This window comes from Lissotriton helveticus, chromosome 4_1 (genome assembly GCF_964261635.1).
Source record: "Lissotriton helveticus chromosome 4_1, aLisHel1.1, whole genome shotgun sequence".
Lineage (NCBI taxonomy): Eukaryota > Metazoa > Chordata > Amphibia > Caudata > Salamandridae > Lissotriton > Lissotriton helveticus.
Window position 1 is genome coordinate 1,865,553,727 of NC_136063.1, and position 13,988 is coordinate 1,865,567,714.

At 46.0% G+C, this 13,988-nt stretch overlaps 1 protein-coding gene across 4 annotated transcripts in view; it reads left to right on the forward strand.

Moving 5' to 3' along the window:
• The window catches only part of CYSLTR1 (cysteinyl leukotriene receptor 1), a 676,208-nt gene that overhangs the window by 411,889 nt on the left and 250,331 nt on the right, over positions 1–13,988 (forward strand). For 2 of the 4 annotated variants that reach the window (XM_078688520.1, XM_078688521.1), the window contains one exon: positions 3,327–3,409. The exons of the other annotated variants lie outside the window; for them this stretch is intronic. The gene's annotated coding sequence lies outside the window, so the exon portion shown is untranslated. The remainder of the gene's footprint in view (positions 1–3,326; positions 3,410–13,988) is intronic. 4 annotated transcript variants of the gene reach the window in all.

The following is a 13,988-nucleotide window of genomic DNA, read 5'->3' on the forward strand; positions in this document are numbered from 1 at the left end:
AAATATATTTGAAAATGTTGTATGGATAATAAACATTTACATTATGGTGTTTATTTTAATTTTGAATAAATAGTTTTTTTATAGATGTTCAGCTTGTTGACATTTGTGGTGAATATAGTAAATGTTAACTTTAAAGTGTGGTATATTTTGAGTATCTGCTTTTGCAGTAGTGGGGGTATTGTAAATGTGTTTATTTATTGTTGTTATGTTATATTGAAATGGGAATGAACAATGGTGCCTTTTTTAGTGTCCAGCACCTACCCAGCACCTACCCTGAATTAAGTTAGATTGTAGTGAGAATAGTAATTGTTGCCCATTTAGGGCCCAATTATGATGCGGTTTGGAAAGCTTCCCGACCGAATGGATTTGGGAATGGTTTTCAACTGAATCGGGAGAGTCCAACCGACCGAGTATGATGCATCCGGATGCTTCCAGATACAATTTGGTTGGACTTCCATTGACTTCAATGGGAGGTCTTGTTCAGACCGAATGCATAGGCTCCCATCGAAGAAAGCAGTGGCTGGTAAGTGGGGGACACATGGGTACCCCCACAAAAGGGAAGGTTCCAGGTGCAGAGGGGCACACTATGAGCACCAAAAGTCTGATTCCAACTGCCGATTCGAGTCGGACGGCACGATTCAGAAAGGCTGTCCAAATCAAGCATCGCACTTAGTCGTTCAAAAACGCGCCAGTAGAGATGTACGATTCTGCTCCATCATTCCAAATGTCATTGAGTTCAAATTGAGATATTCCTAACGCCTAACTCGCATCATACTAAGTTGATCAGAAACCTTTCCAAGTCGGTCGGAAAGACACTTTCCCTATCTGATTTGGACAGAGAAATGCTGTTTGGAGGCCTTAAAAACCACATCAGAATCAGGCCCTTAGTGTCCAACTCCTTCCCTGACTTATTTTACATTGGAGTAGGAATAGTACATTTAACCCTTTTAGTGTCTAAACCCTTCCCCGAGATGTTATAGTGCAGTGGGAATGAACAATGTTGCCTCTTTAGTGTCCAGCACCTTCCCTGAGTTAAGTTATGTTGGAGTAGGAAAAGTAAATGTGTCCAACATCTTTCCTGAATTATTGTGTCTTTGAGAGAGAATAGTATATTTAACCCTTTTAATGCTCAAAACCTTACCTGAGATACGTTTTATTGCAGTGGGCATGGACAATGTTGACTCTTTAGTGTCCAGCACAGGTTGGAGTGGGGATATAAAATGTTGTATCTTCAGTGTCTAAAACCTTCCCTGACATATTATCTTGGAGTAGGAATAGTATATTTCCCCCTTTTAGTGTCCAAAATCTTCCCTGAGATAAGTTTTAGTGCGGGCAGTGGGAACGGACAATGTTGTGTCGTTTGTGTCCAGCACTTTCCCTGAGTCAAGTTAGATTGAAGTCCCAATAGTAAATGTTACCTATTTAGCATCCAACACCTTCCTGGAATTATTTAGTCTTGGAGTTGTAATAATACATTTAACTCTTTTAGGGTCCGAAACCTTCCTTGAGAAAGGTTTTATGGCATTGGGAATGAAAAATGTTGAATCTTTAGAGTCCAAGCATTTTCTCAGGGTTCAGTTGGATTGGAGTGGAGATAATAAATGTTGCCACTTTAGTATCTAAAACCTTCCCTGATTTATTTTATTTCAGAGTGGTAATAGTATATTCAAGTTTTTTACTGTCCAAAAACTTCCCTGAGGTAAGTTGTATTGTGGTGGCAATAAATAATTCTAAGTATGTAATGCTATAGATATGTGTTTACTTTGTTTGCAGTGAAGCGGGACTAGTATGTCTTATGTTTGTAACATTAACTAACCTGTTAAAGTAGATTTTACATTGGTATGGTAAATAAGTGTAGCGTTTGCAATTCATTATCATTTTAACATTAATAAGTATTTGAAGAACTCAATAGACATATAGGGCCTTATTACGAGTATGGAGCTCCTGGGACCGCCATACTCGCAGACCGGTCCGACCTTCACCACCCCGGTGGTTCGACTGCCGTATTACAATGGTGGTGGGACCGCCACAAGACCACTGGTCTTGTGGCGCCACCAGCGGTGATGCCAGCACCAGCTAGCCTACAACGACTTGCATTCCCACTGCCCAAAGAGTGGCAGAAATGCTGGTGGGGGCCCTAACATGGCCTATGGGTGATTCAGCCCAAGGGGGTGCGTGCAGGGAGGCACATGCTGTGCCCTTCTTAAATAGCACCTATGTTCATGCACCGTGTGGTATGCATGAAATGGTGCATGTCACACCATGCAAAGATGTGCTGTCACAGCAGCGGCATGCTGGTTAGGCTATCTCATTATCCTAACATACCCGCTGCAGTGATATCGCCGCAGCACTGCCTTCCTGACTGGATTTCATCTTGTAATCTGGCAACCGAGTTGATCACAAGCTTGGCATCCTTCCTGGGAATGCCAGGACACATCCAAACCCGTAAAAAGGCCCTTAATGTTTTATTAGTTTGCATTTTGGAGAAAGAAACACTTATTTTAACTTTTCATATTTTTTATATATATTTCTCAGAAAGAAAATTTGTCAGTTTTTTATTTACTATATAACATATTTTTTAAAAGTTGTTAAACAAATACAGAATAAACGTTTTTGAATACTTTTTCAGTAATATATATATTTTTATATGTTTTAAACATTACACAATATCAAATATTTTTCACAAACATATTATACATATCTTTTCATACTGTTATTTAACATAAAGATGTGAAACATTGATTAAATAATTTTATGTTATAAAATTATTTAACATATAACACTTTTTTATAGTTGTTAAACAAGTACAGAACGAATTATTCTGAATACATTTTCAGCAATATACATTTTCAAACTCTATCCTCTCCTTATTTGGGAGCCAGAGCAAACAACAAATAATGAGGAAGCTAAAATCAATTTTGTCTACTCCATGACAACTCTTTCCAGTAAGATTTGAATCTTCTGAAATCTGCTGATCTAAAAGGCTGTCTGCCTATCATCAAGCAAACAAAGGATTGGGATATAGTAGCAGGATCTTGTGCGACAAAGAATAACCATATTGCCCACATCTGCTGAATGTAGTGGCTGCAAAGCCTAGATTATACATTTGCCTGATGTTCTCAAATGACAGGAGGGAGATGAGTAAATCCCCAAAGCGTTTACAAACCTGACAGAAGGAATCTTGATAATATTGCTGGAGAATTTATAATAATTTAAGCTTAGCTTCTGCACAATATGTTGGGCACACTCAATTTAACGTTTCATATGTTTAGAGTGAGCTAGCTTTCTTTTGTTTCACTCTGCATAATGTACATTCTTCTTTCTAGCTCCCTGCCATCTTCAGTGATATCTCATGTGAACTGTAAATAGAGCTGAGTATCATACACGTTAGAAGCATGAGCACAACATTGTAAGTATATTGTGAATAGGACTGTAGATAAGGGGTGGGGAGTCTTTCAATGCACACAGATCACTATGAAGTGTAGGGATAGATGTTCGTGGAATTGCATCTTGGTATTTCTTTCTGCAATAAATCATTGAACCAGTGCCTTATGAAAGACACATATTTGGAGAAGTGGCTGCGCGGTCACACTATTTTTCAGAATTTTGGTGGGGAATGGTGCCTCTGCAACGAAGTCATAGTTAGCTGGATCCTCCACACCTCAGGTGGTTTTCAATAACGAGTAGGTAATATTTTAGAAGTTTTACAAAATGTGTCAGCATTGTTTTTTATAAATCGCCTCCTGAGAATTACATTCGTACAAATTTAAAGAATGTTTGGCTTGGGTCATGGATTTGCAATGCTTAGAATTCATGCGTTCATGTTTGCTGTGTACAGTAATTTGAATTCTGATCTGTGGCATCTCTCTTAATCAGTTGGAAAGGTAGGAGCCTACAGTCAGGACTGATGTGTGCAGGCTCTGTGCATCTGGACTACCTCTATCTATTTTCAGGTCGCGCCTAGGCAGCGTGCATGTATTGTCTGCAACATCTGCTGTACTCAAAAAGGACTTAGGTCCCTCCTGCTGGCCTCCCATCCGTTCAATACAGTGTTGCTCTTTTTAGCTGCTTCCTAAATTGCTCATGCAGTGACGTGTCCCTTCCATTTCCTCGTGCAGGAGCACCACCCAAGTTCAGAGAACTCTTTTTTATAACTGTTGCAGCGTGGCATGCTGAGCCAAGTTTGGCGGCTGTGCCTTTTTTTTGTTTTGCACCGCGCGGCTCACACACCTCCGTTTTACTTCCCGCTTCGTTAGTTCCACCCCCTCCGTGGACTCTCTCCCACCCTGCCCATTGTTTCGCTTTTCTGCCCGTCAATTCCGTCCTTGTTGCTCTACGAGAGAAAGTGAAAGTAACTGGTGGCTCATCGGTTGAACAAAGTGGTTGCCAGTTGAACAAAACCACATGGGTAAAAGACATTTCCATTTACAACGCCAACAGCTGTAACTCTCACAAATGCAAGACCTCTTGCATTGCAAATTGGCTGTTGATGGAGTATTCCCCACTTACGGCCCTATTCCGATAACAGGCGTTCGGATCGCCGCCCGCCATCACGTTGTTCAGGAGACTGACCATCAAGCAGGCGGTGTTCTGACCTCCCAATTATGTTGCAACTACCAGGCTGGCAGTTGGAAAGGTGCTCTTTTACACTGTGACTTGTGCTGTGGTCCTAGAAAGGTGCTGCAGCACATACCGCAGTATAAAAGAGAAGTTTGTGCACATCCAGGCACCGTGTGTTAGACACCATATGGTGCCTGGCATACCATGCATGGATATTTGTGGGAGTTTCGCTTCCTCTGCCGCACCGTTGTCACTCGTCCAGCACCCCACCTTAGGCCTCACCCAATCGGCCGGCAGGATGCGGGGCTTGGAGGCGGGGCCAGGCACTCAAAAGCAGCCACAGCGCGGGAAGCGGGTAATTGCTGTACTATTGCCGCCCGGACCTGGCCTGTTAGCGCTTTGTTTTTAAAATTGTCATGTTCTGAAAATAACTTGCTTGCACTCACCCGAATCGCGTTAATTTTTAAAATTGAAGTCTCGCTCCCTCTGCCGCACCCCTGTCACAGGTCCAGCTCCCCACCTTAGGCCTCACCCAATCGGCCGGCAGGAGGCTGAGCTTGGAGGCGGGCCAGGCATAAATGTCCATCACTACGCGGAAGCGCAGCGGACGCGTGCAGCGGGCGCGCCAAAGGCAAGCCCGTCTGCGCCCGTCCGCGCCCGATCGGGCCCAGGGGCCATGAACTCTGGCCAATTTATTTCCTATTCCCCTAGGGCATTAAGATCGCTAGCACAACAGCAAGTTCCATTGGATCCTATTACCTATAACTGCATCTCGGCCAATGGAATCTTGCAAGAGCAGGTGGGCTACTCTACTCTACCTTCTGCAGCCTCCTCCCTTCCTTCCATCATTGGCCCCACCTCAAACATTGCAACCACCCTTCGTGTTCTCTACCTTACCACTCGTTCCTTGGTTGAACATCAGCTGGACATCTTCTTGTTGCTAACTTCAGAAAAACCGGATGTCCTGCTGATTACCGTAACCTGGCTTACCCTGGATTCTACTCTAGATATTCTAGCGGCACTCCCCTCGGATTACTATATCCTGACTGTCAATCGATCATCAGGGAAGATGGGCGGTGGGGTCGCGGCCATTATACCCAAAAACCATACGTTTGCCACTATGACCTCCCTCGAACTGCCAGAGGCTGAGAATCTGGTCATCACACTAGGCACTGACATCGGGCCTTTCGCGTTGGTGCTTATTTACCGCCCTCCTCAGCCCATGCCCTCCTTTCCACTATCTCTAAGTGAACAAATGGCCAACCTCGTCATGAACCATGCGAGGGTCTTACTTATAGGTGACTTGAACTATTGGTTTAATGACGTCCTTGGCGGACCACATGCGCCCGAACTCTCCGAACTGCTCTCCATCCTAAACTTGTCCCAGCACTTATCTTCCCCTACTCATATAAAAGGACATACCCTGGACCAAATTTTGACCCATAACCTCACTCTGTCAGTACCTTCTATCTCTCCCTGCATATGGCCTGACCACCATTTGATTGAATTCACGGCTACTTTTAGTGGCAGGACTAAGATCCCTATAGTGGCGGGAGACACAACAAGAAAGTGGCTGTGAGAAAGTGTCTCTGTATATACTGGACTAGAATGAAGTACAGTATGTATAGAGTCCATCAACCCCAGAGGTATAACAGAGGTTAAAGTCAGAACTGACCTTACTCTCCAAAGTGGTTGCTTGGTCGAGCAGTAAGGCTGTACCAGAGGACAGTGTAGAGCATTTGTTGTACACACTCAGTCAGCAAAAGGTTTCACACACTCAAGAACTGAACTCCAGGCCAATTGTTGTTATATCTTCAGATATAGTTGTTTTATTTTTAGAACCAACAGTTATAAAAATATACTTTTCAAGTTATGAGTACTCTCATGTAAATACTTTGCAAAGGAGCAATAAAGTTTGTGCACACAATAATTACAGGATAGATAGTAAGCAACACAGTTCTGAAACACACTCTAGCATTCAGCTCAATGGGCTTTTCACAGATAAGTACAGTTGATTACTTTATGGATTACTTTGGTGACTCCAGGACCAGATCTTAGATTCAGTCCTGGGGCCTAAGCTGAAACTAGATTAGCAAAAACGTTTTAGTTACTGTGATGAATTTTCATGAATATACAGCTGTTTTAAAAGTTCACACTTAGAAACTTTTCAATGTGAATCTGACAATGTTATTCAATGGGAAGAAATTCAGGTTGCAGGTAAAGTATGATTGTGTTACTTTTGTAACCCAGCACTGGTCTCCTAGGGCTAGCACTGGGGGCTTAACTCAAAACACGTAGGTACTTGCGTTTCAGTATTTTGTACGATTTTTAAAGAATATTTGCAGTTTTCACAAGTAGACAGAAGACATTTCATAGAAAAGCAGGCAATGGGTTCCTATGGAGAAAATACAGATTACTAGTAAACCCGCGAGGGATTACTTTTACGGTTCAGTACTGGGCTGAAAGGTACAGTACTGGCTTCTCCCCTGATCACAGGTGAGTACTTTGGATTTCGGACTTCGGCTGATTTTATAGGAATATTTTCAGTTTTCAAAATTTCACACTTAGAACATTTTCGAGTCAAAATGGGTCAATGTTATCCAATGGCAGGTAAGTGAGTTACCGGTTTCCAGGTGAGTGCTTGGTTGGTGAAGTTAAGGTTCTGGGTATAGACTCAGGGGTCCCCCAGGGTCAGGTGAGTACAGTTAGTTCAGTCCCAGCGGTACAGGGGCGGCCGGGTGCAGAGGTAGGTAGGCCCAATGATATCCAACGAGGGAAAGGGGTCCTTCAGTTGGTGGTTGCTGGCTAGCAGGCCACGCGGCTCTGGGAGCTGGGCTCCTGGTCACTTGCTCAGGGCTAGGGGGGAAGTAGGATAGGACAAAGGGGCCACAGCCAGCGGCACTCGGGTGGCTGGGTGCAGGGTGCTTTTGAGCCGTCGGGCGCTCAATGTTATCCAATGAGGATTGTGAAGAGGGAACAAAGGCTGCAGGCTCGGGAACGGAGACTCTCCAGGGGAGACCAGCACTTCGAGAGGTAAGTTGGGATGCTGGAGCACAGGTAGATACCCCACAGGGAGGCACAGGGGGCCGCGGGGCGCCGGGTGCAGGGGTGTCTTTGGGGGTCGGGAAAGCTTACCCTCTGCTAGTCCCGGTTGGGGTGGCCCCTGGTTCTGAGTCTGCAGGCGTCGGCTGGTTTGTCGAGGAGGGTCTTTGGGCACTGGACTTTGGGTACCAGTCGCCGGGGGGACCTCCTCATGGTCTTGGTTCGGGTTGGCCCGGCCCAGGCTCGGCTGGTGCAGAGTGGGCTGGTCCGGAGCTTCCTGGTGAGCACCAGGTGGGTTGTTGCAGCAGAGCCTCTGCTGATGGGAGTCCCAATCTTTGAGAGGGTCAAGGCAGGCAGGTCCTCTAGGTGTCCCAAGGTTGCTGTCCGCGGAGGTCGCCGGGATAAGGCAGGAGCAGGTTCCAGGATCAACAGGCTGGTAGGGTTCCGGCCAAGTCAGTTGTGGTTGTCCTGTTGTTAGCAGTTGCGTGGCGGGTCGTCTTCTTCTTGATCTTCTCTCTTCGTTTTGATATCGGGATCTGGTGAAGGAAGGTTCAGGGAGCCCCTAAATACTACATTTAGGGGCATTACAGGTAGGGCAAGGACAGGGACCAATGGGTCCCTGTCCTGGAGTGAATACACCCCCTAGCCTGCTCCTCTCCTGTGGGAGAGGGGCAGGAGCCTAGCTGGAATTGGGCAGGGCTCCCCATCTACAAGATGACCGAGGCCCGGGGTCGTGCTTCACCTCGCCTCCCCCACCTGAGGGGTGGGGTTGGCACAGGCTGGCACACCCCACTTCCTGACGTAGTTTTTCCCGCCAGTCTTCCCGCCAGAGTGGGGGTCAGGACGGTTGGGGGCTGGTTGCTAGGTACAGCACATCGTCTGGAGAAGCTCACAGAGACGGTATGTTTTTGAAGCTTCCCCCTGCCCATCCTGGGGGAGGAGACCTAGCACCTCACCCAGGATGTGCATTGTTGCACGCCCAGGAGAGCGGGGCTCTCCTAACCAGGGGTCCAGCAACATGTCTGCTGTGTGGCAGCCTCTGCAGCCACTCAGCCAGATGTGGATTGTAGGTTAGGTTTTCAGGGGGGCATCTCTAAGATGCCCTCTGGTGCATTTTACATTAAATCTCACCCTGGCATCAGTGTGGGTTTAATGTGCTGAGAAGTTTGGTACCAAACTTGTCAGTCTTCAGTGTAGCCATTATGGTGCTGTGGAGTTTGTAATGACAACCTCCCAGCACCATATACTCTTAATGGCATCACTGCACTTACAGTGCCAGGAATGGCCATGGGTATTGTAGGGGCACAGGGCTCATGCACCTGTGCCCGCACCACTGACAAAGGGCACCCAGCTAGAGGGGTGACTGATGTATGCCAGGGCAGTGGGTCTGTGTGCATGGCCCACAGGGATGTGTTCCATGTCCACTCTTTGTTTAGTTCTATACCTAGGCACTCACCCTGCAAAGGCAGTGTGTGGGTACCAAGGTACAGGGCCCCTAAGGGTGGCACACTAAGTGCTGCAGCCCTTAGGGGTCTTCTCTGGTCACCATGCCCAGGGTACCTAGGGTACCATTTACTAGGGGCTGATAGGTGGCCAGAGATGCCAATTGGGTTTTGTTTCAACACAGTTTTTAGGGAAGGACACAGGCTCTGGGTACCTGGTTGGTAGGAGCCCAGGGCACACTCAGTCAAAGCACATCAGCAGTTCAGAAAAAAGTGAGGGCATACCAATGCAAGAAAGATGGCACTTTCTCACAGTGGCCATCCTTTGATAATACTGGTTTTAGTAACACCTTAGCCAGCTCTACACCTATTTTTAATTCCGATGTTAATGTTATGGAAAATGACATTGCGGACTCGTTGCTGTCTGCCAGTGACACACACGTTCCTCTTACCAAATTTTCCTGTGCTAGATATTCTGACGCCCACAAATGGTTCACCAGCAAACCAAAAGGTCAAAAACGTAGGCTCCGTCAATCCGAGAGGAAATGGAGGCTTCACTATTCAAGCGTAGATAGACAGCAGTACCTGCTGGCTCGCAATGATTATAAAAAAACTGTATTGACAGCTAAAGCGGCCTACTTTGCTACAAGATTCCTGAATGCCCATAATAAATCTAAGGACATTTTTCAAATTGGGAACGACCTGAGCAGCGATGAGAGAATTTTACCTACCCAGGCTCTCATCCAAGAACTGTGTAATTCTCTAAACAACTTTTTTCTGGACAAAATCGCCGTCATCAAGGCGAGTATTCCACCTAATGCCAACAGGGAATCACTGGATGACATCTCACAGTAACCCATTTTGCCTGAATCACCTGTCAGCTATATGTCCTAATACGTTACTAGATCTCTTGACCCGGGTCAAATCCGGGTCTCCCAGGGACTGCTGTCCACCTCCGGTCCTCAGGGATGTTTTTTCTGCACTGCCTCATAGTATTCTCCCTTTCCTGAATAAGTCCCTCAGTAAAGGGGAGGTACCTAGCGCCTTCAAAAATGCTACGGTAGTCCCACTGCTAAGAAAACCTGGGGCTGACCCCGTGAAGCCCTCCAAATATCACCCTATTTCCCTTCTCCCTTTCTTGGCCAAGATTATGGAGACCCATGTGGCCAGGTGCCTCTCTAACTTTATAGAACAATCAGATTACTTGGAGCCAAATCAAGCTGGCTTCCGGCCTGTGCACTCAACGGAATCAGTAATTCTTGCGGTATTTGATACGCAGAGAGCTAAGGCAGACATGGGGACTTCCCAGGCTCCTGTGCTCCTGGACCTGTCGGCCGCGTTCGACACCGTCGACCATAACATCTAACTGAACCGTGTCGAACAAGCAGGCATGCAAGGTCCTGCTTACAACTGGATCAAGTCCTTTCTCACAGGTAGAACCCAAGCAGTATGCTTTGGCACTTTTACTGCCCCCAAAGTATCCACCCCTTGTGGGGTACCACAAGATTCTTCCTTCTCCCCTTTGTTGTTCAATCTCTACCTTAGGCCACTGATCCATTCATTAAAGGACAGGAATGTAACCATATTTAATTGCGCCGATGATCTCCAGCTGGTTTTTTCTCTAGACTCCCCTAATTCCGTCGCGGAAGTCAAAACCACTATGCTCCATATCCAACGTTGGATGGACCGTAACCATCTGAAGCTTAACCCGGGCAAGACAGAACTTGTGTTGCCCGGGAAAAGCGATGTCTGTTGGGGCCCGCACTTCTGGCCAAGTGAATTTGGCCCCCCTACCCATTCCCCCTCTGTGAAAAGTTTAGGGGTTACTATAAATGCAGATCTCTCACTTACAGGACAAGTGGGGTCAGTGGTATCTGCTAGTCTCTTCCAATTGCGAAAAATCAGGAAGATCGCTCACCTGCTGTCCCACCCAGCCCTTGTACATGCAGTGTTAGAGCTGGTTCTTTCCCTCCTTGATTTTTCAAACGCGCTCCACATTGGCCTGCTGTTCTTGCTCAACCGTCTTCAAATAGTCCTGAATCAGGCGGCAAGACTAATCTACAAACAGCCGAGATCGCAATGGGCCAGGCCTTGTCTGCAAAAACTCCATGGGCTGCCTATAGCACAACGGGCGGCATTTAAATCGGGTTGTTTTGCCTTCAAGGCGCTGCATTGTAAGAGCCCTACATTCATCAACGACATGGTCACAAAGCATGTCCCTAGGCGCAACTTATGCTCTGCCCACTTACACCTACTGTCCACCCAGCCGTCAAACTCAAGCGGCAGGGAGGATGTAGGTTCTCCTACCTTGCCCCCAACCTTTGGAATTCTCTCCCATTGACAATCAGGAGCTGTGACAACCTTCTGGGCTTCAGAAGGGCCTTGAAAACTTGGTTGTTTAAGAAAGCCTACTAACAGCCCATACGCAATGCAATTACACAGGATCAGCGCCATGAAACCTCTGGTGACCGTGCGCTTTGTAAGCTTCTGTTAACATAACATAACATGACATATGCAGCTGCAAGTAGGTAAAAATCCACAGAAAACACGTGCAATTCTACACACATGCATGAAATATGTGGGGATATGCCTTGTGCTGCATGTACTCCATTGCTGGAGTGTGGTAATCTGTGCACAGTCCAGTCAATGGGTATACATGTCACCTACAGACTTACCTGTATTCCAGCACCAAATGGGTCGTAGTTTTTGGGGATCAGCTGCTGCGGTGTAGTAGGGACAGGGAGAAAAGGATCCATGCCAGGGACTGTTGTGGAAAAGCTGATTTGGGTGATTATGCACTCCAAATCCTTCATTTACGACAAATCAAGGCAGCCGGTCGGATCTCCACATTCGGCTCGTCGGAAATACACATCATAATTCGGATAGCAGTTAGAACTTCCTGTTCAGCTCTGTGGCTACTGCTTTTCTTAGACCGCCATCGCAGTGGCTGGAGAAAGACTGTCGGAGTTGGTCGTCTTCCCTGTTGGTTGGACTGTATTCAGCATGCATCGTAATTCGGCAGTCAGACTGAGCGCTTCTGACTGGACCGTGACGGTCCGACCGACGCCGACAAGGCTACGGATGTCAGTGCAACCGGCATCTCAATTACTCCCTATCTCTTTATTTACTGTAATAACATTAATAAAGAAATATAGTTATTAAATAAATGTATTTTAATAAAATTAAGTTAAATAGATATTTTATTTTTTTCCAAAACTTACTTATAACTTGTTTAGCGAAGTTTTGTCTTTTTGAAAACTTTTTCCCCGGCAAGCTTCTTCTTGAAACAGGTATGTTTTTCTGTTGAAAGAGAAAAGGTAGTTTTATTTATTGCAGATAATATATTTTCCTTGCTCAAGGAGGTTTAGGTTATTCTGAGTTTTAGCTGTTCTTGTTTTAGTCCGTTTTAGTGCAGATCTTCAGCTGCATTAATGAGCCAGCAACCTCCTTCCAATTACCGACTGGTTCTTTTTGGACTGAGACATCCAATCCATAGCATGGTAAATCAGTGAATTAGACCACTATGGCATGCTCAGTCTCCTCTATGGTGCCAATGCTCCCACAGCTCTCCCACCCGCTACCTGGTCTACCCTGCTTGGTTGACTCCAGGCACTACAATGGATTGGTTGGCAAAGGGCGCTGACAGCGACGATGCCGCTTTGGGTCAGGGCCTGGCTTAGCCACACAGCAGGCTTAAAGCGTGGGACTACATAGGCATCGCCAAGATTGGGGATGTCCGGATGTGTATGTTTCAACACCTCATAGACACACCATGCACAATGTAACAATTCTACCACTTCCTACAGCTACAGCATACCCTCGAGGCCTCCCATGGCTCCTCAAAGCCCCTTGCCTATCATAATCCCCTATTGGTACACCTGCTGGGTGCATGACTAGTAAGGAAAGGTATCTCTTGTTTATATTGCTCACTGGTCAGCAACATCCCAGATCCCATGACCAAACTGAGATAGAGATAGGTGGGCGGCGATGTGGGCCCCTTTGTCGAGGATGACAGGTTGGAGAACAAAATGGCAAGTAGTACATTGGCAATTTTTGCAAAGCTTCGCCTCAGCCAGCTGAAATACTGACTCCATGTATTCTACTGTCCCTCATGACTGCAGAGGATGAGGGATGACCTACCACCGATGTGCTGGCTCTGCCAGCACCCAGCAGGCATCTTTTCCCACATGGTCTGTGATGCTCGATTATCCAAGCATTCTGGAAGCAAATCTGCAACACCTTTTCCCAGATCGTCAGCAAGACAGTGCCGCCAGACCTAAAGCTGGTTCTATTAGCCGTTGGGTGCATGGGAAGGTGGTTGCCATACCACAAGTCTGGTTGGGCTGGACCTGATCATTGTCAAAAGGGACGTTACCCGACACTGGTGCTCACGCTTTGCCACCCCTCCCCCCCCCCCATTTCTTGAATGGACTCAGGGCCTTGACTATGCTGCTGTCACAGAGAGATTTGTGGGATGCACAGAGAAATACTGAAAGGTATGGGAGAATGGTTTGCTTATTCGGAATCCCTGTCATTGGAGGACTAGCTTTCTGTGACACTCTTTTGTTAACTCTCCTACTGGGACATGTGGGTTTGGGATCACTGCAGCAAGGTTATTTATACTATTGTTTTACTTATATGTAACCTGATAATTAATAAAGAGAGTTATACAAACAAAAAGAACGAATTTCAGAAAAACAAGAGAGTCAAGGAAAAACGTTTGAGAGAAGACCACACCAGGATAAAAGGACTAACAGTTATTAATTATTCAGAATATTTTAAACATCAGTAAACATACAAAACAGCACATATTTTTTAAAAAGCCACTACCCACCAAATAGCCCAATAAATCCAAGAACCTAAAATGAAAAATAGATACAAAAATGTATTTATAAAAATGTTTACATTATTATTTACAACATAAGTTTAAGAAAAATACAAACT